The following is a 26,344-nucleotide window of genomic DNA, read 5'->3' on the forward strand; positions in this document are numbered from 1 at the left end:
CTTGTAAATCTCAGTCAGGCAGATTCAAATGGATATAGAATTTTGATAATTAAAATATAAATAAAATATAAAATAGGATAGAAATACTTATGTAATTCATTGGTGAGAATTTCAGATAAGTGTATGGAGATTCTTTGTTCCTTCTAAATCTCTGCTTTCCTATTGCCTTCATTCAATCCTTCTTACTCCTTTCCATGGCAAGCTGTATGTTGGGCATCACCATTGTCAATGGCTACTTCCCGTCCTCTCAGTGAAAATGGTCCAAATGCGCTGTCACCGCACGGCTAATCATCTGTTGGTTCTCGATCATGCTGGAATAGGATTCAGTAATCCTTTTGCGTCTGTCACTATGCCCAGCACTCACGAGTTTGAAGCTCGTCACAGCCATCCCTTCCCAGATCCTACTCGGAATACCACAGACAAGGTTTAGACTTTCCAGATCTTAAGAATGGCCGCCAATAATTCTAGCCTATACCACAAAGACTCTGATCGTAAATCAGGAGGCTAAGAGATACACATTCAAGCTTGTTTACATGTAGAATGGAAGTGGTTGTCAGGCACGCGTTCATGGGTGAGAATGGTGATGAGCGTCACATAATCATCACATTCATCATGTTCTTGTGTGTGAATGAATATCTTAGAGAAGAAATAGGCTTGAGTTGAATAGAAAAACAATAGTACTTTGCATAATTCATGAGGAACAGCAGAGCTCCACACCTTAATCTATGGTGTGTAGAAACTCTACCGTTGAAAATACATAAGTGATAATGGTCCAGGCATGGCCGAATGGCCAGCCCCCTAAACGTGATCCAAAGATCAAAAGATAATCCAAAGATGTTCAAAAGATGATGTAAATACAATAGTAAAAAGTTCTATTTATACTAAACTAGTTACTAGGGTTTACAGAAATGAGTAAATGATGCAGAAATCCACTTCCGGGTCCACTTGGTGTGTGCTTGGGCTGAGCATTGAAGCTTTCACGTGTAGAGGTCTTCCTTGGAGTTGAACACCAGTTTGTAACTTGTTTCTGGCGTTTAACTCTGCTTTGCAACTTGTTTCTGGCGTTTAACTCCAGAATAAGGCAGAAAGCTGGCGTTAAACGCCAGTTTGCGTCATCTAAACTTGGGCAAAGTATGAACTATTATATATTGCTGGAAAGCCCTGGATGTCTACTTTCCAACGCAATTGAGACCACGCCATTTGGATTTCTTTAGCTCCAGAAAATCCACTTTGAGTGCAGAGAGGTCAGAATCCAACAGCATCTGCAGTCCTTCTTCAGCCTCTGAATCAGATTTTTGCTCAAGTCCCTCAATTTCAGCCAGAAAATACCTGAAATCACAAAAAAATACACAAACTCATAGTAAAGTCTAGAAATTTGATTTTTATTTAAAAACTAATAAAAATATACTAAAAACTAATTAAATCATACTAAAAACTATGTAAAAATAATGCCAAAAAGCGTATAAATTATCCGCTCATCACAACACCAAACTTAAATTGTTGCTTGTCCCCAAGCAACTGAAAATTAAATAGGATAAAAAGAAGAGAATATACTATAAATTCCAAAATATCAATGAAACTTAGCTCCAATCAGATGAGCGGGACTAGTAGCTTTTTGCCTCTTGAATAGTTTTGGCATCTCACTTTATCCATTGAAGTTCAGAATGATTGGCATCTATAGGAACTTAGAATTTAGATAGTGTTATTGATTATCCTAGTTCAGTATATTGATTCTTGAACACAGCTACTTTATGAGTCTTGGCCGTGGCCCTAAGCACTTTGTTTTCCAGTATTACCACCGGATACATAAATGCCACAGACACATAACTGGGTGAACCTTTTTAGATTGTGACTCAGCTTTGCTAAAGTCCCCAATTAGAGGTGTCCAAGGTTCTTAAGCACACTCTTTTTTTATTTGCTTTGGACCTTGACTTTAACCACTCAGTCTCAATCTTTTGGCTTGACACCTTCACGTCACAAGCACATGGTTAGGGACAGCTTGGTTTAGCTGCTTAGGCCAGAATTTTATTCCTTTGGGCCCTCCTATCCACTGATGCTCAAAGCCTTGGATCCTTTTTACCCTTGTCTTTTGGTTTTAAGGGCTATTGGCTTTTTTCTCTTGCCTTTTGGTTTAAAGAGCTTTTGGCTTTTTCTGCTTGCTTTTTCTTTCTCTTTCTCTTTTTTTCGCCAATTTTCTTTTCTTTTTTTTTCGCAAGCCTTGTTCTTCACTGCTTTTTCTTGCTTCAAGAATCAATTTTATAATTTTTCAGATTATCAATAACATTTCTCCTTTTCATCATTCTTTCAAGAGCCAACATATTTAACATTCATAAACAACAATATCAAAAGACATATGCACTGTTCAAGCATTCATTCAGAAAAGAAAAAGTATTGTCACCACATCAATATAATTAAACTAATTTCAAGGATGAATTCAAAATCATGTACTTCTTGTTCTTTTGTGATTAAAACATTTTTCATTTAAGAAAGGTGATGGATTCATAGGACATTCATAGCTTTAAGACATAGACACGTAAATACTAATGATCATGTAATAAGACACAAACATAAATAAGGCACAAGAAACGAAAAACAGAAGAATAAGAACAAGGAGATTAAGGAACGGGTCCACCTTAGTGAGGGTGGCGTCTTCCTCTTCTTAAAGAACTAATGGTGCTCTTGAGCTCCTTTATGTCTCTTCCTTGTCTTTGTTGCTCCTCCCTCATAGCTCTTTGATCTTCTCTAATCTCATGGAGAATGATGGAGTGCTCTTGGTGTTCTATCCTTAGTTGTCCCATGTTGGAACTTAATTCTCCTAGGGAGGTGTTGATTTGCTCCCAATAGTTTTGTGGAGGAAAGTGCATCCCTTGAGGCATCTCAGGGATTTCATGGTGAGGAATTTCCTCATGCTCTTGTTGAGGTCCATGATCTCTTGTTTGCTCCATCCTTTTCTTAGTGATGGGCTTGTCCTCATCAATGAGGATATCTCCCTCTATGTCAATTCCAGCCGAATTACAGAGGTGGCAAATGAGGTGAGGAAAGGCTAACCTTGCCAAAGTGGATGACTTGTCAGCCACCTTGTAGAGTTCTTGAGGTATAATCTCATGAACTTCCACTTCCTCCCCAATCATGATACTATGGATCATGATGGTCCGGTCTACAGTAACTTCAGACCGGTTGCTAGTAGGAATAATTGTGTGTTGAATGAACTCCAACCATCCTCTAGCTACAGGCTTAAGGTCCGGTCTTCTTAATTGAACCGGCTTGCCTCTTGAGTCAACTTTCCATTGAGCTCCTTCAACACATATGTCCATGAGGACTTGGTCCAACCTTTGATCAAATTTGACCCTTCTAGTGTAGGGGCGTGCGTTTTTTTGCATCATTGGCAAGTTAAACTCCAGCCTTACATTTTTCGGACTGAAATCTAAGTATTTCTCCTGAACTATTGTGAGCCAATTCTTTGGATTTGGGTTCATACTTTGATCATGGTTCCTAGTGATCCATGCATTTTCATGGAACTCTTGAACCATTAAGATCCCGATTTGTTGAATAGGATTAGAGAGAACTTCCCATCCTCTTCTTCTAATCTCTTGTCGGATCTCCGGATATTCGCTCTTTTTGAGCTTAAAAGGGACCTCAGGGATCACCTTTTTCTTGGCCACAACTTCATAGAAGTGGTCTTGATGGACCTTTGAGATGAATCTCTCCATCTCCCATGACTCAGAGGTGGAAGCAATTGCCTTCCCTTTCCTCTTTCTTGAGGTTTCTCTGGCCTTAGGTGCCATTGATGGTTATGGAAAAACAAAAAGTAATACTTTTACCACACCAAACTAAAAGGTTTGCTCGTCCTCGAGAAAAAGAAGAAAGAAAGTAATAGAAGAAGAAGAAAATGGAGGAGATAGAGGGAGAAAGTGTATTCGACCAAGGGGGAGAAGTGGTGGTTGTAATGTGTGAAAATGGAGTAGTGTTGAGGGGTTTATATAGGGGTGGGGTGGAGGGTAGGTTTCGGCCATTAGGGTTGGGTTTTGGAGGGAAAAGAATTTGAATTTTGGAGGTAGGTGGGGTTTATGGGGAAGAGTGGATGGATGTGAGTGGTTAAGGGTATTTAGGGAAGAGGTATGGAGGTGATTGGTGAAGGGTATTTGGGGAAGAGAGTTATGAAAAGATGTGAAGAGGAGAGAAGAAGAGGTGGGGTAGGTGGGGATCTTGTGGGGTCCACAGATCCAGAGGGGTCAAGGACTTAACATCCCTACTCCAATTAGGCGTGCAAAACGCCCTTAGAATGCATGTCTGGCGTTAAACGCCAGTCTGGTGCTTGTTTCTGGCGTTTAACGCCAGCTTGATGCTTCTTTCTGGCGTTAAACATCAGTTTGATGCTTCTTACTGGCGTTTAAACGCCAGTAAGTTCTTCCTCCAGGGTGAGCTATTTTTAATGCTATTTTTCATTCTGTTTTTGATTTTTCAGTTGTTTTTGTGACTTCACATGATCATCAACCTAAAGAAAACATAAAATAGCAATGGAAAATAAATAATATAATTAAATAACATTGGGTTGCCTCCCAACAAGCGCTTCTTTAATGTCAATAGCTTGACAGTGAGCTCTCATGGAGCCTTACAGATGTTCAGAGCATTGTTGGGACCTCCCAACACCAAACTTAGAGTTTGAATGTGGGGGTTCAACACCAAACTTAGAGTTTGGTTGTGGCCTCCCAACACTAAACTTAGAGTTTGACTGTGGGGGCTTTGGTTGACTCTGTAGTGAGAGAAGCTTTTCATGCTTCCTCTCCATGGTTACAGAAGGAGATCCTTGAGTTTTAAACATAAGGTTTTCCTCATTTAGTTGAAGGACCAACTCTCCTCTGTCCACATCAATCACAGCTTTTGCTGTGGCTAGGAAGGATCTTCCAAGGATGATGGATTCATCCTCATCTTTCCCATTGTCTAGGATTATGAAATCAGCAGGGATGTAAAGGCCTTCAACCTTTACTAACAAGTCCTCTACTAATCCATAAGCCTGTTTCATTGATTTGTCTGTCATCTCTAGTGAGATTCTTGCAGCTTGTACCTCAAAGATTCCCAGTTTCTCCATTACAGAGAGTGGCATGAGGTTTATCCCTGACCCAAGGTCACACAGAGCCTTCTCAAAGGTCATGGTGCCTATGGTACAAGGTATGAAGAACTTTCCGGGATCCGGTTTCTTCTGAGTCAATGTCTGCTTTATCAATGCACTAAGTTCATTGGAGAACAAGGGGGGTTCTTCCTCCCAAGTATCATTACCAAATAAACTGGCATTCAACTTCATGATGGCTCCTAGATATTTAGCAACCTGCTCTTCACTGATGTCTTCATCCTCTTCAGAGGAAGAATAAACATAAGAGCTCATGAATGGTAAAAGGAGGTTCAATGGAATCTCTATGATCTCTAGATGAGCCTCGAATTCCTTTGGTTCCTCAAAGAGAAACTCCTTATTGGTCAGTGAATGTCCCAGGAGGTCTTCCTCACTAGGATTCATGTCCTTCTCCTCCTCTTTGGGTTCGGCCACAGCAAGTAAGGTTATGGCCTTGCACTCTCTTTTTGGATTCTCTTCTGTATTGCTTGGGAGAGTACTAGGAGGAGTTTCAGTGACTCTTTTACTCAGCTAGCCCACTTGTGCCTCCAAATTTCTAATGGAGGACCTTATTTCATTCATGAAACTTAGAGTGGCCTTAGATAGATCAGAGACTATATTTGCTAAGCTAGATGGATTCTGCTCAGAATTCTCTATCTGTTGCTGAGTGGATGATGGAAAAGGCTTGCTATTGCTAAACCTGTTTCTTCCATCATTATTAAAGCCTTGTTGGGGCTTTTGTTGATCCTTCCATGAGAAATTTGGATGATTTCTCCATGAGGGATTATAGGTGTTTCTATAGGGTTCACCCATGTAATTCACCTCTACTATTGCAGGGTTCTCAGGATCATAAGCTTCTTCTTCAGAAGATGCTTCTTTAGTACTGTTGGATGCAGCTTGCAATCCTTTCAGACTCTGAGAAATCATATCGACTTGCTGAGTCAATATTTTATTCTGAGCCAATATGACATTCAGAGTATCAATTTCAAGAATTCCCTTCCTCTGAGGCATCACATTACTCATAGGATTCCTTTCAGAAGTGTACATGAACTGGTTATTTGCAACCATGTCAATGAGTTCCTGAGCTTCTGCAGGCATTTTCTTTAGGTGAATGGATCCACCTGCAGAATGGTCCAATGACATCTTTGATAATTCAGACAGACCATCATAGAATATATCCAGGATGGTCCATTCTGAAAGCATGTCAGAAGGACACTTTTTGGTCAGTTGCTTGTATCTCTCCCAAGCTTCATAGAGGGATTCACCTTCTTTCTGTTTGAAGGTTTGAACATCCACTCTAAGCTTGCTAAGCTTTTGAGGAGGAAAGAACTTGGCTAAGAAAGCCGTGACCAGCTTATCCCAAGAGTTCAGGCTATCTTTAGGTTGAGAGTCCAACCATATTCTAGCTCTGTCTTTTACAGCAAATGGGAAAAGCATAAGCCTGTAGACCTCGGGATCAACCCCATTGGTCTTAAAAGTATCACAGATCTGCAAGAATTCAGTTAAGAACTGAAAAGGATCTTCTGATGGAAGTCTATGAAACTTGCAATTCTGTTGCATCAGAGAAACTAATTGAGGCTTTAGCTCAAAATTGTTTGCTCCAATGGCAGGGATTGAGATGCTTCTTCCATGTAAGTTGGAATTTGGTGCAGTAAAGTCACCAAGCATCTTCCTTGCATCTCCACCATTATTATTATTTTCGGCCATGTCTCATTCTTTTTCAAAAATTTCTGTCAGATTTTCTCCAGAGAGTTGTGCTTTGGCTTCCCTTAGCTTCCTCTTCAGAGTCCTTTAAGGTTCAGGATCAGCTTCAACAAGAATGTTCTTATCCTTGTTCCTGCTCATATGAAAAAGAAGAGAACAGAAAAGAAAATATGGAATCCTCTATGTCACAATATAGAGATTCCTTATATGAGTATAAGAAGAGAAGGATGGAAGAAATAAAAGATAAGAATTTGAACACAAAGGAGAAGAGTTGGTTCGAATTTCTGAGTAGAAGAGAAGTGTTAGTAAATAAATAAATAATTAAAAGAAGATGAGAGAGGGAAGAATTTGAAAATGAAATAAAATAAAATAAAAATATTTTTGTTTTTAATTTAAAGTTAAAGTTAAAATTCGAAAATTAAAAAGACAAATGAAATTTAAAAAAATTTAAAACATTTAGTTAATTAAAAAGGAATTTTGAAAAAAAAAGGTTAGTGATTTTCAAAAATTAGAGAGAGAGAATTAGTTAGGTAGTTTTGAAAAAGATAAGAATCAAACAAAAAGATAAGATTAATTGAAAAAGATTTGAAAATCAATTTTGAAAAGATAAGAGGTTAGAAAAGATTTTGAAATTGATTTTGAAAAAGATGTGATTGAAATTTATTTTGAAAGAGATTTGAAAAAGAAACTTAAAAAGATTTGATTTTGAAAATTAAAGTTGATTACTTGACTAACAAGAAACAAAAAGATATGATTTTAAAATTTAAAGATTGAACCTTTCTTACTAGGCAAGTAACAACTTAAAATTTTTGAATCAATCACATTAATTGTTAGCATTAATTTTAAAAATATGAAATAGAAATAAGAAAAATATTTTGAAAATAAATTTTGAAAATTTCAAAATTATGAAAGAAAAATTGAAAAAGATTTGATTTTTGAAAAAGATTTGAAAAAGATAGGATTTTTAAATTGAAAATTTAACTTTACTCATAAGAAACAACTAAATTTTAAAAATTTTTGAAAAAGTCAACTCAAATTTTCGAATTTTATGAGAAGAAAAAGGAAAAGATATTTTTTTTGATATTTTGAATTTTTAATGATGAAAGAGAAAAACAATGAAAAGACTCAAAACATGAGAATTCAAGATCAAAACACATGATGCATGCAAGAACACTTTGAATGTCAAGATGAACACCAAGAACACTTTGAATGTCAAGATGAACATCAAGAACATGTTTTTGAAAATTTTTAAGAAAAGAAAAACATGCAAGACACCAAACTTAGAAATTTTCAATGTATAGAGACTAACAATTCAAGAATGCATATGAAAAACAAGAAACGACACAAAACATAAAAATGCATGGATCAAACAAAGCAAATCATCAAGAACAACTTGAAGATTATGAAGAACATCATGCATGAGTTTTCGAAAATGTTAATAAAATTAACAAGATGCAATTGATACCAAACTTAAAAATTGACACTAGACTCAAACAAGAAACATCAAATTTTTTGTTTTTATGATTTTAAAATTTTTTTTTTGGGTTTTTCGAAAATTATTTGGAAAAAGGAAAATAAGAATTTCAAAATTTTTAATAAGAATTCCAGGAATCATGCAATGTTAGTCTAAAGCTCCGGTCCAGGAATTAGACATGGCTTACTAGCCAGCCGCTTTCAGTGAAAGCTCCGGTCCAAAACACTAGACATGGCCAATAGCCAGCCAAGTTTTAGCAGATACAAATCAGGCATACAACAGCTGAATTGCTGAAGAAGACAAAGAAGCTCTTCTCTTAAGGATAAGTGAAACCTCGGTCCAAAAGATTAGACATGGCTTAACAGCCAGCCAGGACTCAACATATCTCTTGAAACTCTAGAATTCATTCTTAAAAATTCTGAAGTCATAGAATAATTTATTTATTTATTTTTTTGAAGATTTTTCGAAAATAAAAATAATAAAAATAAAAAGCTTAAAATTAAAATAAAATTACCTAATCTGAGCAACAAGATGAACCGTCAGTTGTCCAAACTCGAACAATCCCCGGCAACGGCGCCAAAAACTTAGTGCACGAAATCGTGATTGTTCATTCCTTGGTAACGGCGCTAAAAACTTAATACGCACGTTCATAATCTTAGTTCTTCTTCACAACTTCACACAACTAACCAGCAAGTGCACTGGGTCGTCCAAGTAATAAACCTTACGTGAGTAAGGATCGATCCCACGGAGATTGTCAGTATGAAGCAAGCTATGGTCACCTTGTAAATCCCAGTCAGGCAGATTCAAATGGATATAGGATTTTGATAATTAAAATATAAATAAAATATAAAATAGGATAGAAATACTTATGTAATTCATTGGTGAGAATTTCAGATAAGCGTATGGAGATGCTTTGTTCCTTTTGAATCTCTGCTTTCCTATTGCCTTCATTCAATCCTTCTTACTTCTTTCCATGGCAAGCTGTATGTTGGGCATCACCGTTGTCAATGGCTACTTCCCGTCCTCTCAGTGAAAATGGTCCAAATGCGCTATCACCACACGGCTAATCATCTGTCGGTTCTCTATCATGCTGGAATAGGATTCAGTAATCCTTTTGCGTCTGTCACTACGCCCAGCACTCGCGAATTTGAAGCTCGTCACAGTCATCCCTTCCCAGATCCTACTCGAAATACCACAGACAAGGTTTAGACTTTCCGGATCTCAAGAATGGCCACCAATAATTCTAGCCTATACCACGAAGACTCTGATCGTAAATCAGGAGGATAAGAGATACACATTCAAGCTTGTTTGCATGTAGAACGGAAGTGGTTGTCAGGCACGCGTTCATAGGTGAGAATGGTGATGAGCGTCACATAATCATCACATTCATCATGTTCTTATGTGCGAATGAATATCTTAGAGAAGAAATAGACTTGAGTTGAATAGAAAAACAATAGTACTTTGCATTAATTCATGAGGAACAGCAGAGCTCCACACCTTAATCTATGGTGTGTAGAAACTCTACCGTTGAAAATACATAAGTGATAATGGTCCAGGCATGGCTGAATGGCCAGCCCCCTAAAAGTGATCCAAGGATCAAAAGATAATCCAAAGATGTTCAAAAGATGATGTAAATACAATAGTAAAATGTCCTATTTATACTAAACTAGTTACTATGGTTTACAGAAATGAGTAAATGATGCAGAAATTCACTTCCGGGCCCACTTGGTGTGTGCTTGGGCTGAGCATTAAAGCTTTCATGTGTAGAGGTCTTCCTTGGAGTTAAATGCCAGTTTGTAACTTGTTTCTGGCGTTTAACTCTGCTTTGCAACTTGTTTCTGCCGTTTAACTCCAGAATAAGGCAGAAAGCTGGCGTTAAACGCCAGTTTGTGTCATCTAAACTTGGGCAAAGTATAGACTATTATATATTGCTGGAAAGCCCTGGATGTCTACTTTCAAACGCAATTAAGAGAGCATCATTTGGGTTTCTTTAGCTCCAGAAAATCCACTTTGAGTGCAGGGAGGTCAGAATCCAACAGCATCTGCAGTCCTTCTTCAGCCTCTGGATAAGATTTTTGCTCAAGTCCCTCAATTTCAGCCAGAAAAAACCTGAAATCACAGAAAAATACACAAACTCATAGTAAAGTCCAGAAATGTGATTTTTATTTAAAAACTAATAAAAATATACTAAAAACTAATTAAATCATACTAAAAACTATGTAAAAACAATGCCAAAAAGCGTATAAATTATCCGCTCATCACCTGGTAATCCTTCCGGCTCGTACACTCTGGTCGTTCGTCACTACAATTCTGAAATCTTCGGCTACCGCCGCTAGAATCCTCCCTTCCCATGGTTCACTTCCAACAAAACTCTAAGCTCTTGTAATCCTAATGACGACTTTGCAAAAGATAGAACCAAGCTACCCTCTGGTCCAAGTAAAATTAATACTCAAAGCACACGCTTACCTTTCATCGGAGGATCCGATCCCGTCGCATCACGTGCATCCAAAGCAAACACACAGCCTAACTATTTTTGCTAACCCTCATCTCGGTTTCTCCCACGGCGACAATACTTGGATATGTGTCCAGGTTTCCCATAAGTAAAACACAGACGACTTCCCTTCATATGGTAAATCTGGGCAATGTTGTCCCTTCTGAAGTTCCCTTGACCTTGCAGATGCTGAGGAGTTTGCCAAGATAATAGCTGCATCCAAGGATACCCATGGAGGGAATACTAGTAGGAGACGTCCACATCGGTTGGGGAGGGGAACGAAGCATGCCTTATAAGGGTGTGGATACCTCTCCCTAGCATGACGCATTTTGACGAGTGAGTGTGGGGGCTTCGGCTATCATCCCTATCGTCAAAGGCAAAATTGTGAGGCCTTGTGTGCCAAAGCGAACAATATCCTGCTAGCGGGTGGTCTGGGCTGTTACAGATGGTATCAGAGCCGGAGCCCGGATCGATATGCCAGCAAGGGCGCTGGGCTCCCTTAGGGGGGTGGATTGTAAGGTCCCACATCGGTTGGGGAGGAGAACGAAGCATGCCTTATAAGGGTGTGGATACCTCTCCCTAGCATGACGCATTTTAACGAGTAAGTGTGGGGGGTTTCGGCTATCATCCCTATCATCAAAGGCAAAACCGTGAGGCCTTGTGTGCCAAAGCGGACAATATCGTGCTAGCGGATGGTCTGGGCTGTTACATCAATCACCAATCAACAAAAGAATTTTGATAACTCAAGAGTCTCTAATTGATCAATCCAAGTTAAGAATGTAAAAATCTAATTTAAAATCCAACCAAGCATCTTATCAAACACTTGGAAGGCATAACATAAAAACATTGAAAAGTAACAAGGAATATTAAATTTAAACAACCAATTGCAAGCATCAATAACACAAATTAAAGAAAGCAATCATAAATAGGAAACATAAATTGCATTAATATGGATCAAAGGAAACATAAGAGTTCATAAACTAAATTGGCAACATAAAAGAATCAATGATAGAAGTAGACAAACCAAAGTACTAGAACAAATGAAAGTAGAAGAAAACTAAATAAAAGCAAGGTAGAAATCCGAAATTGAGAAAAGCTAAACCTAAAAACTCTAAAACCTAGAGAGAGGAGAGAGTCTCTCTCTCTCTCTAGAAAACTACATCTAAACCTAACTAATGTGAATGAAAGTATGAATGATTGATTCCCCCTTTAAGCTCCACTCCACAGCCTCTAATCAGTATTTTTGGGCCTGAAACTGGGTCCAAAGCAGCCCAGAAATTGCCCTCAGCGTTTTTTGTAAATTGCAGCACGTGATGCTCTGTCACACGTATGCGTCAGCCACGCGTACGCGTCACTTGAACATATTTCTGGTCACACGTACGCATCATCCACGCGTGCGCGTCATCTGTCGAATGCACCCATCACGCGCGCGCGTCGCCCATGCCTGCGCGTCGCTACTAGATTCTGAAATACTTGATTTCTTGTCTTCCTTCCACTTTTACATGCTTCTTTTCTATCCTCTAAGCCATTCCTGCCTTGTAAACCTTGAAAACACTTAACATACATATCACAGCATCGAATGGTAATAAAAGAGGATTAAAAATTAGTAATTTAAGGCCAAAGAAGCATGTTTTCAATCACAGCACAAAATTAGGAAGAAAAATGTAAAACATGCGAATTCTATGAATAAGTGTGAGAATAATGGATAAAATCCACTCAATTCAGCCTAAAATGTACCACAAAATAATGGTGCATCAAATCTCCCCACACTTAAACATTAGCATGTCCTCATGCTAAGCTCAAGAGAACCAAAAGAGTGAAGAGGAATGGTAGAAATTATGAAATGCAACCTATCTATATGAATGCAACTAAATGTAAAATGCTTTTACCTACTTGGTTAAAAGTAAACAAAATCTCCAAGACAAACATAAACTGGATTCCACTAATTTAAATCACAAAATAAGTACAAGTAGACTTGCAAGAAGAAAGCTCATGAAAGCCGAGAACAAAAAATCGAGCACCAAACCCTCACTGGAAGTGTATCCACTCTAATCGCTCAAGTGTTTAAAGTTCGATTCTCTCAATTCTCTACTAATCTTGCTTTCTAAGACTTGCTCTTCTTCTGCCAATCAACAAAATTTTAATGCACAAATACACATATCAAGAGGTCTTTTAAGGGTTGTAATGGGGTTATGGTCAAGGTAGGATTGTATTTGGTCAAGTGGACTAAAATCTGAATCCTTGATTAACCTAAACTTTCCACCTAACTTAAGAGAATCCATATAATCACAATACAATATCTAATTTCCCATTAACTATGTTTTCCACATATTTATGCATCCTAATTTTGAGTACAGTACATATGCATTGCTATCACCATCTATTTTGGGGTATTTTGTCCCATTTTATTATTTGCTCTTTTTCTTTTCTTTTTTTCTCTTTTTTTTCTCAATACATAAGATTAAGGTATTGAATGCATGAACATGTCATCAAAATTCTTTTCACATTTTCATAAAAAGATACAATACCCAATTTCCAAATAAAATATTTCCAAACCCAATTTTCCCACACTTAATTCATGAACACTCTCACTAGTCTAAGCTAACCAAGGATTCAAATTAAGGACATTATTGTTTTTTGCTTAGAGTTAGTGATGAGCTAAATCAAAGAATAAATGGGGTAAAATAGGCTCAACATTGGGTTGCAAAGGATAATGAAAATGATAAGGCCATATGGGTATGTGAGCTATAGTGAAGCAAGGCCTCAATCATATAAGTGCATGCATACATCAAACAATGGGAATATAGAATCAAGAAAGACAAAGATCATAATTTTAGAGAGAACAACACACACCAAAATAAAACATTGGTTGATAAAATGCAACTAATCAAATAGGTTCAAAATCTCACTGGTTTTGTGTTCTAGCTCTAAAACCATGTTCCAAAATAAATTTTTTCAAGCAAGTTTAACAAAAAAAAGTTTAATTCAAATTATTGAAATGCTATAAAATAGTTTCTTGAAAAAGAAATTATCACTTCAACCAAGTAGTGGTAGAATATGCACAAAATCTAACAAACATGCAATCAATCATGCAAATGCAACAGCTAACTAACAAAGAAAATTAAATATTGGTGTTGAGACAGGAAGTAGTTACCCACAGAAGTCGGTATTGACCTCCCCACACTTAATGATTGCACCATCCTCGGTGCATACAAGGATGAGCAAGGTGGATGGGTTGCTACAAGTGATGATTTTCTTCAAAAGATTGTGCAGATGACTTGTTTGTCGCCCCATGTAGAAACTTTTCCTTTTCCCCTCTTGGTGGCCATCCTAGAAGGAGAGAAAAAGAAAGAAAATTAAGCCCACAACAAAGATATAAAAGCAAATAGAACATAGGTTGGGGCTAACGCCGAATAGGAGTAAGGTTCTCAACTACATGGTAGCTACAACATGTGAGTGAGAAAACAATATAAGCTAAGGCACATCAACTAACACTTGATGCAAGAGTAAAATCAAAGCATAAAGAACACTCAAAAGCATCAAGTTCAAACAAGAAAGAGTGGGTCATGAAAGACAATATGAGTTCTTATCAATGCACAAAGGATGCAAGAGTCATCAAAGATTAAGCATTGATCTAAAAATTTCATCACCCAACAATATCAAACAAGTCAAGAAGCACCAAAAGAATCTAAGAAATTCTCAACAATTGAGTAGGAAAGTTCAACACCAATGTTAAAACAAGAAACTAAGAAAAGAAAATAAGAACAAGTTACAAAAAACAAATTAAAATGTAATGAATGAAAAGTATGCAAATGAAATAAATAAAAGAAAATGAAAGATGAGCAAAATAAGAAGTGAAAACTTAAAAAGAGGGAGAAGAAGAAATAAAAAGAAGTAAGAAGGAAAATAAGAGAAAGATGAGACGAGAAGAGAAGAGAAGAAAGGGAAGAAAAGAAATGGAAGAAGGGAAGAGGGAAGAAGAAGAAAGAAAGAAGAGGAAAGAATGAGAAAGGAGGGGGAAAAAAGGAGAAAGGAATGGAAGACAGGACACGACGCATAAGCGTCACCCACGCGTATGCGTGGGTTGTAGAATAAGGACGTGACGCGTATGCGCGGTCACGCATATGCGTGGGTGTGAATTGTTCTCCTCGCACAGTACTCGCACAGTGGCAGCGCAACTCTCTGTTCGCTGTACCAAAGATGGCATGAAGGAACGACGCGTATGCGTCGCCGACGCCCACGCGTGGAAGGCCAAAAACGCAAATGACGCGTACGCGTCAGCGACGCACACGCGTGGGTTGGGTTGTGTGCCTGACACCCTGCCAGCACGGTCCTGGCAAAACTCTCTGTCCAGGCCGCGCGGTCACATCGTCCTAGCACCGTTTTCGCATGGTGCATTTTATGGGTCCACGCATGCGCGTCTGCCATGCGCACACATGGTATATGTTTTTTTTATAGCAATGACAGAAATTATTAAACAACTAAACCATAAATTAAACTAAATAAACAGAACTAAAAATAAAAATTTAACTTATTACTAATATAAAAAAAAGGGAAATCAGAAAGAATTTACCATGGTGGGGTGTCCCCCACCTAGCACTTTTAGTTAAAGTCCTTAAGTTGGACATTTGGTGAGCTCCTTGTCATGGTGGCTTGTGCTTGAACTCATCTTGAAACTTCCACCAACGCTTGGACTTCCAATAAGCTCCAACATTTTCAAATAAATTCACCAAGCTTTGATGAAGTTCTTCACAAATTTTAAGCTCCCAAAGTTGATCGTCTTGTATGCCGGGATCCCAAATCTTGTTTCTACACCCGTCTTCAAGTTGATCATCATTGTTTCAACCGGGTGGCAAACAATCTGAATTCTCACTGAGGTATCCCAACAACTTCCTAGACCCAATCAATTGAGAACTATACCAACCATTGCAATTAGGCCTTGAGCTTCCAACCATAATGAGCTTTGAATGGTAAGTCCAACCACTAACCATCTCCCTTTTACTCTGAAAGTCACAAAGAGCTCTAAGTTGTCCATCCTTCTCAAGCAAACCATATTCAAGTGGAAAAGTAAATTTAAAGGATAAGAATTTTACCCACTTAAATGTTGTGTTGGAAAGTAATGGCTTGGGGAGAGGCGTTTTTAATGATCGTGCAAGTTCCACTCCCTTGTGCTCTTCTTTGACTAATTCCACCTCTTGATACGCTTCTTCAACTTCAAATTCAAACTTCTTAGAGGGAGGTTCTATGCCTTGAGATTCCCATGGAGGTTCCGCATCTCCTAAGTCTTCAACCACTTCTTCCTCTTTAACAATTATAGCTTCCTCCAGTTGTTCTAGTACAAAATCCAACTCTTCCTTGATGACTTCCACCTCTTGACAACTTCCTTCAATTCCCACCTTCTTGTCAACTTCTTCCAACTCTTCCTCATTGATCAAGTCATGTGTTGGAGGGTATATACATTCCTCCTCAACATTGGTTTCACATCTGATGGAAGAAGCTTCAACAAAATTTCTATTGTCACTTGGTGTAGAGTTGTCTTCAACGATGGAACTTTGCTCTTGTTCAACCTCCCCTAATTCTTCAACTATTCCTTCATCTTCAAGGGTCTCTCCTACCTCCACCTTTTGGACCTCCTCTTGCTTCTCTTAAAGTATGGATGCATGAATTTGATCCATTAATTCCCTAAGATGATCCCTTCTCTCTTGTTCCGCGTCAATAGCATAATTGGGATCATGTTGCTCTTGGATTGATGGATATGGGTGAAAAGGAAGGGCACTAGAGCTTGAGAGTTTAGTATTGGGGGTAGAGGACGGATCCACACAGGATATAAGAGCTTGGAGAGTAGAGGTGAAACCGGTGAGAGTAGAGGTAAGTGTGGCTTGAAGCTCCTGTTGCTCTTGAAGAATAACACCAAGGGTATCATCTATGGGAGCTTGGGGTAGATAGGAGGGTTCATTTGGTAGGAGAAAGGGCTCATAATACGAAGGTGGTTCTTCTTGATAAGGATATGACGATGGTGTATATTGAGGTGGTGGTTCTTGGGAGTAACTATGGTGGTATTGGGGTGGTTCTATGCAAGGTTCATATGGTTCATATGGTGGTTGGTGTGGTGGATAAGGTTAGGGTCATAAGAAAGTGTTTGATTGTAGGTGGCTTGTGAGTATAGTGGTTTAAAACTATATTGAGGAGGGGGTTCATAGGCATATGGTGGGGCTTGTTGGTAACTACAAGGGGGTCCACCATATCCATTGTCTTGGTATGCACCTTGGAATAGCTCTTGCTCATAGTAAGTTGGTGGAGGTTGTTGCCAAGAGGGTTGTCCATAAGCTTGAGGCTTCTCCCACCTTTGATTGTCCCATCCTTGATGCATGTTCTCATTGTAGCTTCCATTCTCTACAACATAATTTGAACCAAACTCATAGCCAAAGTGGTGAGAATTCATAGTAACAAGGGAAAATAAAAATAAAAACTAATAAGAAATAATGAAAATAAACTCCTAAAACTAGAAAAAACTAACAAAGAAACAAAAAGACAAACATATTCACAATATTCAAAATAATCAATAATAAGGCACACATTTGCAAGTCCCCGGCAACGGCGCCAAAAATTTGATGGAGGAAAAATGTCGGTAAAGATTTTCACAAAAATATCGCGTTGCAAGTATAGTCTAAACCGACAATTAAACCTCAATCAATATTTAAATTGTTTGTCACTTAAGCAAACCCAATAAAATTAACCGAAGTATTTAAACCTCGGATCGTCTCTCAAGGAATTGCAGGGAAGCGTACTTATAACTAGTTATGGAAAAGTATTTTTAGGGTTTTTGTGATAAGAGACAAGTAATGTAAATAACACGGAAATAGAATAACAACTAAGAAAAAATCCTAGCAAGGATTGAGAATTGGAATTCCTATCCTCATTATCATCATCAATGGTGATGGTAATTGCCTTTTGCTTTCACTTAGTCAACCTCTAACAATGAAGGAAAGTCAAGTGAGCAACGTCAAATTAAGTTCACATATCCTAATCAAAGACTAGATTTAGTGAAGCCTAAGCCAACCAGCAAGTCTCAATCACCAATCAACAAAAGAATTTTGATAACTCAAGAATCTCTAATTGATCAATCCAATTTAAGAATGTAAAAATCTAATTTAAAATCCAACCAAGCATTTTATCAAACACTTGGAAGGCATAACATAAAAACATAGAAAAGTAACAAGGAATGTTAAATTTAAATAACCAATTGCAAGCATCAATAACACAAATTAAAGAAAGCAATCATAAATATGGAAACATAAATTGCATTAATATGGATCAAAGAAAACGTAAGAGTTCATAAACTAAATTGGCAACATAAAGGAATCAATGATGGAAGTAGACAAACCAAAGTACTAGAACAAATGAAAGTAGAAGAAAACTAAAAAAAGCAAGGTAGAAATCTGAAATTGAGAAAAGCTAAACCTAAAAACCCTAAAACCTAGAGAGAGGAAATAGCCTCTCTCTCTAGAAAACTACATCTAAACCTAACTAATGTGAATGAAAGTACGAATGATTGATTCCCCCTTCCAGCTCCACTCTACAATCTCTAATCAGTATTTTCGGACCTGAAACTGGGTCCAAAGCAGCCCAGAAATCGCCCCCAGCGTTTTTGTAAATTGCAGCACGTGACGCTCTGTCACGCATACGCGTCAGCCACGCGTACGCGTCACTTGAACATATTCCTGGTCACGCGTACGCGTCATCCATGCGTGCGCGTCATCTGTCAAATGCACCCGTCACGCGCGCGCGTCGTCTATGCGTGCACCTCGCTACCAGATTCTGAAATACTTGATTTCTTATGTTCCTTCCACTTTTGCATGCTTCCTTTCTATCCTCTAAGTCATTCCTGCCCTGTAAATCCTGAAAAAACTTAACAGACATATCACGACATCGAATGGTAATAAGAAAGGATTAAAAATTAGTAATTTAAGGCAAAAGAAGCATGTTTTCAATTACAGCACAAAATTAGGAAGGAAAATATAAAACATGCGAATTCTATGAATAAATGTGAGAATAATGGATAAAATCCACTCAATTTAGCCTAAAATATACCACAAAATAGTGGTGTATCAGAGAATAATACGAAGAAGAGTGTCTTTCTACCTTCCCCACATCCACATCATGACAAAGATAAAATTCTTCATCCTCAACTTGCCAACCTCATCATGAGCAGGATAAAATCTCTGACCTCACCGCAAGCGGGATAAAACCATTATCCCCATGAATTCACAACGCACTGAGCAAGCAGAACTATGCCACCGTCCTTGCCAGGCAATCAATAAACTTTAATTCACAATCCCAAATCATACCTCATCATTTTCATCAGAATCAACCATCATAGTTTTTCATACATCATACAATCACAATTCATTACAATTCTCACTATCTTTATCAATCCTTCTTTCCTTCAGTGTTATTATTATCTCACTGCTTAGTTATTCACTCTGCCATTCCTCCTCAATATCTCCTCAACTTATTCAACATACTCACCCTTATTCTAATGTTTAAAAACTTGCTATCGGTACCCTAAATGAGTATTAAAGAGGTTTGGAAAATCATAGGAATGGTTGATAGTTCAAAAATGGTAAATTTCCATCAAAGCAGTAGTTTCGGAGGTTTACAGGCTTGCTGGGAAAGTTAAATAGTAAAAAATAGAGTTTTAATGTAAAACAGGGTGTTGTGCGTACGCATCATTGCTGTGCGTACGCATGCACCAGAAGAACTTCCTAGCTTGTGCGTATGCATAATAGTATGCGTATGCACAACTCGCAAAATCCTCAGAGTGTGCATACGCACACCCGTATGCACGAGCAAAAACACACTCGCTGGTCCGTGCGCGCACACACTAGCGTACGTACACACGCATACCAAAAATTCTGGTTTTCTGCAACTTAGGAAAAACTCAATTTTCTACACCTAACTTCCGACATCCATAACTTCCTCTACAAAACTTCGATTTTCACAAACTTTATACCATTTTAAAGCTCTTAAAAGTATCTTCATTTTAAAACAGAATCCACTCAAATCCAAAATCTGAGACTCAAGTTATGGACTGGCAAAATTAGTTAAAAATCAAATTTTACTAAAAATTACCAAACCTCCTCTTTTACCATATTGTCAATCCTAAACCAAAATTTAATAACCCAAAACAAATACCAAATAAACTCAAAGCAATTCCATTTATATCTCATTCCCTTCCACAATATTCCAATACTCAATTTTACCAATTATAACCCAACAATTAATAGCCAACAAAGTATAAATCATCAATAAATCATAACACAATTGATAATCATTCATCAATTCTCATCAATCACCACAATCATCAATTATCACACATTTACATAATTAAATTCAACATATCCACCAATTCACTAAACCTTAACGAGTTCACATGGTTCGACTTATCCTACGGTCAACCAATCTAAGTTTTCACATTATGTTACACATTATCTATGAGAAACCAAAACCATACCTTGACCGATTCCTCCCTAAGATCGGAGCACCTCAAAATGCCCTCTACCACAAATTCCAAGCCTCCAACTCCTCACTAAGTGAAATACCAATTTTCAAAGTTCAAGTCAAGCATCCTACCACCACTACTTTGATTTCAAGCCATACAATTTAATCTAACACCATTCAATTTTACTATAATCAACATAGGATTTATCAATATCAATAATTCACAAAGATTCAAAGGTTTTTTTATTGTTTTCACAGATAATCGAAGCAATACTAATATATACTAATTAAATAACAATATATATACTTTTGTTTTAAAAAAATTTGGGGAGACCATTATCGTTATAGACATTTAATAAATTGACAGGAACCAACTTAATAATTTGGTAAAACTATAAAGATCAACGAATAATTAAACCTAAACTATATTCACTAATATAATAATGTGTCAACGGAAAGCATCCATATACCATGAGTACTTGAACAACAACCTACTCTACTAACTCGTGAATAATTATGATGCAAAAACATTTTTTGATTTTATGAAAGCTAAATTTCTTTGTTAAACATAAAAAAATTATTGTTGTAAAAAGTTACGAAGCTTACTTCAAATCGAAAGTAGTTAAATACTAAATCCTCCTTGTTAAAGTATATTTAGAGATATCACATTTGTTTATTTTTATTTATAATTGATCTTGCCTGCGAAATAGATTGGCTTCAACTATCTGGTATCAACCGAGCTATATACTCGGAGGCTGAACGTTCCACTCTTGAGTCCGAGCTTTTCTTCGTGTTATGAAGGCACGAGCAATGAAGAGGAGGAGGAGTGTACCTGCAAAGGCACTCCAAAGCTTAAGTCAGTATATTGTCTTGTTCGAATTTATTCGAGAGATACTTTACCTTTCTTTATATAATGGTTTTTCTTCGTCCGTTGCGTCCTTGGTCGTAACGTCGGTTTTGGAACGGCCAATAATGTCATTGATTACTAAGCCGTTTGTACGTCGGTTATGATAGGGATATTGATATCACCGAGCTGTGGCTCATAAAATCCGAGTTATAACGGATGATAATGAGTTATAGCTCATATTGATAACGGTTATGAGGCCGAGTTATAACTCGTATTAATGACAACCATATCACAGCCCCAAGCTTAGCCTGAGGAGAGTTTTTTAATGAAGCAGGTTGAGCTTTGTGATGAGTTATAACTCGGTTGAGTAGGTTACTGAGTGAGCCCCCAGTTCAACGTACTTCATTAAAAGAAGTTTATTATTTGTGACATGGGGAGTCGTGTCCCATTTTTTATTGAGGAGAGAGAAATATTAGTGATTGCATTAAAGGTTCGTTGGTTTCCAATGTGCCTTTCGTCGTTTGATGTGACTGAGGCAGTGGTTTTATCATCTTGAATGTTTTTTGTTTTTGGGTTTATTAATTCTGCTGCTTGGAGTCATACCTGGGTATTTGTTGACGTTTGATTTTCTGCTTCTTTGTGAAGAATAAGTAAGAGAGGTATGATTTTATCTCTCTGCTTCTGATTTCTTTCTTCATTCTTCTCCTGTTTCTGTTTGCATTCTAGTTTTTGTTGTTTGATGGGGCTTGAAAAGGAGAAAAAGGATAAGATAGACTGGTCCTATGACTAGGTTGGGGAGGATGTGAAGTCTCGAGTTTCCTTGTTCTGTGATGAAGCTGCTATGAAAGAGGTGGATTTAGCTAAGGTAGTAAGGGCTGGCTCTGGATTTCAAGTTGAGTTGTTGCCATGTAGTATTGATGATAGGGTTTATCACCGGGGGAGGGGGTTCGAATTTTTCTACATGCACAGCTGTGTCCTTGAAGAGCTGAGAGTAAGGTTGCCATTTACAGAGTTTGAATGTCAGGTTTTAAAACAATTAAATTGCGCTCCATCACAGCTTCATCCAAATGGGTGGGCATTCCTTCGTTCTTTTGAAATTCTGATGGAATTTCTTGAAGAAGTGTCATCTGTTGAGCTGTTCTTTTCTTTATTTCAAGCAAAGGGGGTGTGGAAGGGTGGTTGGATAAACTTCAATAGTACCCCAGGGTTTGGTATTTTCAGGCTGTATAAATCTTCCTTTAAGGATTTTAAGGAAATGTATTTCAAAGTTAGAGGCTTGGAAAAAGATTTCCCTTTTTACATTGATGAAAATCTGGCTGAGAAATTTCCATTGTTTTGGTGCTCGGAACCTCAAAATATACTCGGACCGGAGGTTATATCTCCGGGAAATGTTTGTTTGATTGAGTTCCTGGTCGAAAATATTGATCGTAAAGATCTAATTTCGATGTATGAGTTGCTGAAGTGGGAAGAGGATAAAGATTCTATTTTATAGTATTTGGGTGAGTTTTGGGGTTTTTTCTAATGTGTGTATTATTCTTTTATGGGGGGTCTAACATGCTGTGTGTTTTGTAGGTGGCAAATATCCTAGTGTTTTGGCTGCGTCTTTGAGATCCCGTTTTAAGAATAAAAATTTGGAGAAGGAAGTGTCATCTTCTAACCCTGAAAAAGGGGCTGTGACTGGAGAAGTTAATCAACCTTCTCGAGGTCGGAGAAAAGTGATTGTGAAAAAGAGGAAGTCGGACGTGGTTGAGGTGTCCGAGGATTCTGGTGAAAAGGAATAAGGAGTCCCTTTGGAAGAAATACAGGCTTTTATGGGAAATCATAAGAAGCTTCATGAAATTTCTGAACAAAGTGAGGGCTTTTCTGTGTGGGAAAAAGAGTATCCTTACATGGCTGTGGTCGACGAGTATTTCCAATCCTTGGCGGATGTTTCACTTGCAAATGAGGTTGGTGACATGGCGATCGGACAGTACATGCAGGTAGTAGCCGACCTTGTTTATACTGTTGTTGTTTTGGGAATATGTATAAACTTCTTCTTATTATGTTTTCTAGGTCGTTGGCTTGTGTCTTTCCAGTCTTAGGCGTAGCCAAGAGTTGAAGCATAAGAAAGTTTCAGTGGAAAAAGGAGAGGTTTCTCTGTTAAAAGAGGAATTGAGTAAGAGAAAAAGTGCTGCTGCCGAGCTACAGACTCGGTTAACTAATACTGAGAAGTTGTTGAAGGAGACAAAAGACAATTATGCTAGAGATGTGGAGGATTTGAAGAAAAAGGAAAGTGATTTGGCGAGCGTGCAATCTCGCCTAATTGAGGTCACTGCTCAATTTAAAGATATGGAGAAGAAGAAAGCTGATGAAATTCTGGACTCTTTCGTCGAGGGGTTTGAAAGAGCACGCTTACAGGTGAGGTTTTTGGCACCAGAAGTTGATTTGTCTGGGATGGACCCTGGAAAGATCGTTCGTGATGGCCAGATGATCGAGGATGATGGTGACGCGGAAGATGAGGCTGATAATGTGTAATATGCTGTTTTATTTTGTTATAGAGTATTTCGTATGCATGTTTGAATATTTTGCAGTTTCATATGTAATAGATAGTAACTTGTGGTGCTGTTTTTGAACTTTGATTTTGTTGGTTGTGGTGCTGGTTTGTTTGCGTTTAATGGTATTGCTTTTTGTTTAAGAAAAATCTGTGCTTGATTGATCGGAAATTAATCTGAGAATATTTCCTTTTTATTTGATATTACTGCCGAGTATTGGCAGGTTGTATCTAGACGAGTGTTTTCGTCGTCCGAGTTATGTGGATGGTAGATAGAATTGTATTTGACTGACAATTTAATTCGCATAGTTGTTAGTTAAATAGAATGAGATAATTTTTATTTCTCATGTATGGTAAATTTGTGAACCTTTGAATACAAAGGTGCAGGTAGGCTAGCCTCGTTAAAACCTCTCCAAACAAAACCCTTTTGGGACAAAATCTTGGTAGTAGGAAAAAGAGTACAAGTCTGTTCTTGACTTTTAACTAAAAAATTTCTTTAGGGAAGAAACATTCCACATATTAGGCAGGATTTTACCATCTATTGATTCTAGTTTGTACGCTCCATTGTCGAGTACTTCTGCTATTCGGTATGGACCGTCCCAGTTTGCTACGAGCTTCCCATGTGATGGTGGTTTCCGAGCAGTGTCTGTCTTACGAAGTATTAAGTCGCCTTTCACAAATGATCTGTTTTTCACCGTTTTGTTGTATTGGCGAGCTAGTGCGTGCTGTGCCGCACGTTGTCGTAATGTGGCGATGTCTCTTATTTCTTCAATGATATCGAGTTTGGATCTCCGAGCTTCTTCTTGATTGCCGAGCTGGGTTCTGATTGAGCTCTGGGAAATCTCCAGTGGTATCATAGCTTCAGAGCCATATACCAGTTTGAATGGTGTTTCTTTTGTTGATGATTGTGGGGTTGTATTGTACCCCCAAAGGACTTCAGGTATTAGCTCGGCCCAGAGGCCTTTGGCGTCATCTAGCTTCTTCTTCAGTGCATGTAAGATGACCTTATTTGCGGCTTCGGCTAGTCCATTCGTTTGAGGGTGTTCAACTGAGGCGAAATGTTGCCTGATTTTAAGGTTCTGCAAAAAAGACTTAAATTTCTGATCTGCGAACTGGCAACCATTGTCAGTTATGATATGGTGAGGTATTCCAAAATGGTAAATAATATTTTTCCAAACGAAAGAAATCATTTGTTGGGATGTGATTCTTGCCAAAGGTTGGGCTTCCACCCATTTTGAGAAATAATCGATTCCTACTATGAGAAATTTTTCCTGGCCCAGTGCCGTGGGGAACGGACCGAGTATATCCAACCCCCATTGGTTGAAAGGCCAACTTATATCAAAGTGATGCAGTTGCTCGGCGGGAATGTGTATCAGTGGTGCATGTTTCTGGCAATTGTTGCAGGTCCGGATTTTGTGTTGGCTATCTTGATTTAAAGTCGGCCAGAAGAAACCAGCGCGAAGGACTTTTGATGTTAAGCTCTGAGCACCGGTGTGTATTCCGCAGATTCCCTGATGTGCCTCAGATAATGCTATGTCGGCTTCGGGCTTGTTAAGGCATTTTAGCAATGGGCGAGTGTATCCTCGTCTGTACAGAGTTCCGTTGAGTAGTGTGAAGGAAGATGCTTGTCTTCGGAACTTTTTTGTATTTTTGACCTCTGCTGGTATATGACCTGTTTCTAAATATTGTATGAGGTTGTTCCTCCAATCCGTTTCCTATGTAACACTTAACACATTTGTTAGAGTAACACTTGGAGATGTTATGGTGAATTGATGTAGTGTGGATAACTCGGATTGTGTGCTGCCGAGCTTAGATAAAATGTCAGCCATTTGATTTTGTTCTCGTGGTGTGTGTTGTATTTCAAATTTGGAGAATTTTGAGGTTAATTTTTTCACTAATAGTAGATATTTAGATAGAAGAGGATCCTTTACCTAGAAAAGGTCGTTTACCTGCTGTACTATCAGTAAAGAGTCACATTATACCTTTATGGCCGATATTTGGAGATCCAAACATAGTCGGAGTCCAGCGAGTAGTGCTTCATATTCGGATTGGTTGTTGCTGGCTTTGAAAGCTAAGTGTAAGGAATGTTCCAGTATGAAGCCATCTTCGGCCTCCAGACGAATTCCAGCTCCACAGCCCCCATTATTGGAGGAGCCGTCCACATATAAAGTCCATTGCTTTGTATGGTCCTCTTCTGATGGTATTGTAAGCTCGGCAATAAAATTGGCCAAGAATTGGGACTTAATGGGTCCTCTGGATTGATACCTGATGTCAAACTCGGACAACTCAATTGCCCATTTTATAAGTCTGCCTGCAATTTCTGGTTTGTGTAATACCTATCTTAATGGATGATCTGTTCTGACGTAGATTATATGGCTCTGGAAATAAGGTCGGAGTCGTCGCGCCGAGAATATTAGAGCTAAAGCGAGCTTCTCTATCCTTGGATAGTTGAGCTTAGCGTGTTGGAGAGTTTTACTGACAAAATATATCGGATGCTGAACTTTGTTCCTTTCTGTAACAATAGCCGAGCTTATCGCCCAATCAGTAACTGATAAATATAAAAACAAATCCTCCCCTTGGAGGGGTTTTTGCAGAATCGGCAGTTGTGAGAGAGTTGTTTTTAGTTTGGTAAAAGCTCTCTCACAGTCGTCGTTCCATTGAAATTTGGTTTTCTTTTTTATTATTTGAAA

At 38.1% G+C, this 26,344-nt stretch overlaps 1 non-coding gene and 1 pseudogene across 1 annotated transcript; one reads left to right on the forward strand and one right to left on the reverse strand.

Annotated features, from left to right (window-relative positions):
• Nucleotides 1-4,612: 4,612 nt before the first annotated feature.
• Nucleotides 4,613-6,952, reverse strand: LOC148543988 (uncharacterized; annotated as a pseudogene).
• On the forward strand, nt 6,305-6,412 carry LOC148543989 (small nucleolar RNA R71). The gene has a single exon (XR_015900403.1). It is a non-coding gene; the product is annotated as a small nucleolar RNA R71 (small nucleolar RNA).
• Nucleotides 6,953-26,344: the final 19,392 nt, after the last annotated feature.

This window comes from Arachis ipaensis, chromosome B9, assembly GCF_059453495.1.
Source record: "Arachis ipaensis isolate K30076 ecotype BB chromosome B9, ASM5945349v1, whole genome shotgun sequence".
NCBI classification, from domain to species: Eukaryota; Viridiplantae; Streptophyta; class Magnoliopsida; order Fabales; family Fabaceae; genus Arachis; species Arachis ipaensis.